A 4,640-nucleotide genomic window follows, 5' to 3' on the forward strand; every position below is an offset into this window, starting at 1 on the left:
GACCCCCAGGGGAAATGCTCTCCAGCCTCGAGCTGCTGAGAGACAAAACGTGTGATTTGACACTAGGGTCCGGAAAAGGTTTCCGTTTAGATTAGCAAATGCCTCCATTGTTCTCGGTTACATCCTAGGATCGGTTTTAGGCAGTGACTTTCTACCGCTTGTCGGATTTTCTTGTGCAATGGTAAGAAAATAGGCAGGTCTGATACTGGTTTCGCTTTTTTTCTACTTCATGTTCCATGAGCTGCTTTTATCCAAGCAATTGGTTTAAAGTTCTACTGTAGGCGTTTCTGGTTCACTTTTTTTTTTTTTTTTTCCCTCTAAATCGGCAGTAAATATAGCTGAGTAAAATTACCTTGGTTTTCTTCCTTCTTAAATGTTTTTATTGATAATCCTATTTGAATATGCAGAACACGTGGGTATGTCCTGTAATATATCCTAGCTTTTCTTGTTTACAGGGTACTCAGAAAATATTTTTCCCTTAGAGTCCCACTGAAACATTCTCCGTGCAATGTCCGTTAAGGTCTGTGTTTGCAAATAAGCCACCATCAGCTGAGATATTTGCCTGTGTACCTTTTCCTGTCATTCAGAGCTTGCGTTCTGTGGTTTTTATGATAAACCTATCAAACTTGCGAAACTGTTTTGCAAGTCTTAACCGTTGAAGGCAGCAAGAAGTGGTTTTAAAGGCTGTTCTTGAGCAAAGGGGAAAAGTGTGAATTTGCTGCTGAACTTGTCCTTTTTCATTTGACTTGCCTTGAATTATTTAGGAAGAGAGAGCACTAGAAAAAAGAGAGAAATAGAATTGGTTCTTGAGCCCTCCTAAAATGCTCCCCGTGATTCCGTGTGGAGCCAAAGTGAAGGGTGATGGAACAGAGCCCCTGTGCTTTAGAAGGAAATCAATTTCAACCTGATCTCCACCCTGAGTCTCCCTAATTTCTGTTTTTAAAATGCAAACTCAGTTTAGGAAGTGTTGGGAGTCAGTATTTTGGGGAAGAAATGGCAGTTGCACAAACCGTTCCATTTCCCAGAGGCTCTGGGAAGGATTCATTTTGTAAGCGCTGTAACTGCCATCGGTTGGGGGTTCGGGGTTGGAATGTGCACTTGCCCTCCTATAAAGCACTCGTTCATTTGCATTTCAGTGCCAGGAGTCTGGAGAAACTGGAGAAGAGCCCAAGAGACATTTTTCATCCTGAGATACAAAAGGTAGGAAGTGACTTTTTTTGGTTTGGTTCTTTTTCTTTATGATTTCCTGGAAATAGAAGTAATTAAGTATAGATCCTACTGGTTTGTTTCTTCCAGTAGCTAATAAGAATAATAATAATAATCTAATACTACTTAAACTGTCTCTTTATCCATTGAGCTGGCCATTTCAAATCCAAACTTCTAAACACCAATAAAACCATCATCCTTGTAGAATCTTTAATAGGAGGGGGCTAAAGATGCTGTTTCTGTTGACAGGATTTATTGGTTCTTGAAGGGCAAGAGGTGAGTACAAGCCTAACTACTTCTTGCTCACAGACCCGTCCGGTGAATACGGCTTTGTATTTGGATGGGCTTTTGATGAGTTCTAAATCAATTGCTCGTTACAGTAAAAAGAAGTCATGTTTTTTTGAACCTGACAGCAAAAATAACCTGAAGCACCAACTTAATAATAATTGATCACCCGTCTAAGTTAATGATTTTATGCTATACTATCAAAGTTTAAAGGTAAATTATTGTGTAGTAGGAGATGGTATAAAATGTATGTTCTAACGTGTAGGATGTAGGCAAAGATTAGAGGAACCAAATTTTTATGTCTTCTGTTTGACTGTTCACCAAATAATATTTGGTTTTATTTTCCAGGGATCGGTGAATTTTAAATTTGGAGTCCTCTATGCTAAGGATGGTCAGCTTACAGGTGATGAAATGTTCAGTCATGGTGAGGTTTTCACCTTCTCCTTAATTGTTTTGCTCATCTGAAAAAAAAAAAAAAAAAAAAAAAAAGGTATGTTTATTATTTGTTACCCCGTTCTGTCCGTTTCCTCGGTATTTGCTGGAGCTCTGCTTACCCAAGCTTTGGGTAAAACAAGCTTTGGGTTCCTTCTGTCCCACTGGGTGTTGCCCAGTTTGGTTGCATCTGGTGAAATTCAGCCTGAGCCCTTACAGAACCAGCTCAAACCAGGTGAGAGCCATTCGCAGCTCTCTCAGGACACCCGGAGGAGGATGGGTGACGTTTCTGAGCATCTGGCAAGTGCACTTCTATCAAAACTCGGCCTGTGACATTGCTGGGGAAAACCCTTCTGTATCCTGAAGGGTTCCTCAAACTCTGTTGAGGATCCAGTTAGCAGTTGCTCACCTGGATGGTTCCAGCTCCTCAAGCTAACACTTGTACTCTTGCCCTGTAGTTTAGATCTATTGTAGTTTTGTTATTTTGCAAGATTTTACGTCTTTGGACAATAACGTGCATTTCACTCTTTGGAACCTCTCGGATCGTGCTTTGGTGCAGCACCACCTAATGGGACACTTGGCTGCTGTGCTGAAGGGCTTGGTTACTGGAATTGTAAATCCCGGAGAGTTTGTAAGTCTTCTGTCCCCAGGGAGGTGTCACGCTTTGTTCACCGTTGCTCTGTTTGTCGGGTGCTGCTTCTCGTCGGAGGTATTAACTTCAAACTGCCCTGTTCTTTTTTTAACTTTTTTTCCTGGTTCTCTCCGTAGGGCAGGGAAGGACTCTCGTATCCCGGTCGTCAGACTCAGCGCTGCCCGAGAAGATACAGAGACTGTAAAAATCATAAGAAGCAGCTAGGACTGCAGAGGAAACAAACTGGAGAGAACAAAAGGTGATATTGTTCTCCTTAGCCTGGATTAGAAACATCCACTGCGCTTTGATGCCGGTGGCTGCCAGGGGTTCGTTAGGTCTCTTTAGGCAGGTGTAGGTGTTCACTTGTAGGTTCTATTTTTTGGCAAAGGGCCACGAGAGAAGTTTATTTATAGATCCAAATAAACATTCATCTTATCTGAACATAACCTGTCATCCCCTTTCTGACATTAAGGACTCCTGTATAAATACTTGGGGGGGTTTTCTTTGTCATTTCTGAATGGTTCCATTTTGCCGGATACTTGAACGAGTCTGAGGTGGTTTAATTGCATACTGCTTCCTTGAAATTCTGTTGGTCTCTGCTTGGAACCCTTCTTGTACTGCTTAATGAAAGACTTCGGATGGTGTTTTCTTGCCTGTTTGTGGTTAAGGTCATGCTCTGATGCATTTACAGAAGCCATGGCAGGAGAGAGTCAGCTGCTGGAGAAGAGGAGACAGTACTATCCCTGTGCAGCACGGAACTGTGCTACTGCTGTGTCATCAGCTGTGTCTGCACTGAAAGTAGCCACCTTCACTTGTAGGTAGCTCCTTGGTGCTTTAGGACACGCTGAGGGATTTATTCCTTTTGGGATCCACGATGAGAATTCCCAAGAGAGGTAGTAGTAATAAGGTCTGAGATTGGAAAAAAGCCTGTGTCCTTGGAATGTTGTTGTTGTCGTCAAAAGTTAATTTTTCCTTCTTTCTTAGCCGGTAGTCAGCTTTTTGCTTTATTTTTTGTGGTATCAGTATTTGATTGTTTAAAAAATTGCTTCAAAAGAACTGCAGTGGCTGGCCACCAGGACCTTGTTCCGATTTGCCTATTTGCTTGTAGCTAAAACGTTTCCATATTGTTTATCATTCTATTGAAGAAACTGCTGCCCAGTCAACTAAGAACTGAACATCTATCTCTCTAGGACATGGGGAGAGGATTTAGGTCATGTCTTTGTTTCCAGAAAAAAGTTCCAGTGTAGTTTCTAACTAGAGGAAAAGGGGGGGGGGGGTAAAGACTCGGGGCTCTGATGCCACTGGGGGCACCCCGAGGTGCCCAGGAGAGGGAGCCCCACTGCGGTGCAGGAGCAGGTATGTTATCACGTACTAGAGAGCAAATTATAAATAGAAATAGGAAAATTATAAATATAAAAATATTTTTTAGATCGTTAAAGAAAGCGGGTTTTTTTACTTGTCAATAGGCAGGGTTTTGATGATAAAAATGATAAATACAAAGAATATGAAGGTAGAAATCTAAGTCTAGAAAGATATCATAAATACATACAGATAAAGTTTAAAACTAGAAGAAAAAATCAGTTGCAGCAGTAGATACGATACATAATATAGATAATACTTTAAATACATGTCTAGAATTTTATAGATATTATAGATAATTATTAATAGATTGCATCAAAAGAAACGATAAATATAAATGTGAGTATAACTATACAAAGTATAAAAATATTTCGATACCGTTTAAAAGAAGGTGTTTTCTTGTATTTATTTGGTTAGAGATGGGGTTTTTATTTGGATTAATAGAAGTATTCTAGAAATATAAATCTAACTGTAGAGAGATCCAATCGATAGAGGAGGATATTTCTAAAACCACAACCGAACGCCGCCGCCTTCGGGGGAATCGCACGAGCTCGGCCGAAGCAAGGCGAGAGCGGCCGACCCTGACGGCCTCGAGCGAACCGAGGCGAGGCTTCCGAGGCTGCCTGAAGCGAAGCGAGCCGAGCTCAGGCGAAGCGAGCCTGCTGCTCTCGTGCGCGCTGCTTAGCGCCAGTGCGCTCCCAGCCTAATGAGCTCCTGCCCGAGCCCG

General features: G+C 41.7%; 1 long non-coding RNA gene across 1 annotated transcript in view; it reads left to right on the forward strand.

The window, feature by feature from the left end:
- LOC129119474 (uncharacterized) overlaps positions 1–4,143 on the forward strand; it is a 4,800-nt gene extending 657 nt beyond the window's left edge. Inside the window, exons 2-6 of the long non-coding RNA XR_013181788.1 lie at positions 456–520; positions 1,137–1,200; positions 1,840–1,915; positions 2,692–2,813; positions 3,246–4,143. This is a non-coding gene — a long non-coding RNA (uncharacterized LOC129119474). The remainder of the gene's footprint in view (positions 1–455; positions 521–1,136; positions 1,201–1,839; positions 1,916–2,691; positions 2,814–3,245) is intronic.
- The last annotated feature ends 497 nt before the right edge of the window (positions 4,144–4,640 follow it).

This window comes from Agelaius phoeniceus, chromosome 4 (genome assembly GCF_051311805.1).
Source record: "Agelaius phoeniceus isolate bAgePho1 chromosome 4, bAgePho1.hap1, whole genome shotgun sequence".
NCBI lineage: Eukaryota > Metazoa > Chordata > Aves > Passeriformes > Icteridae > Agelaius > Agelaius phoeniceus.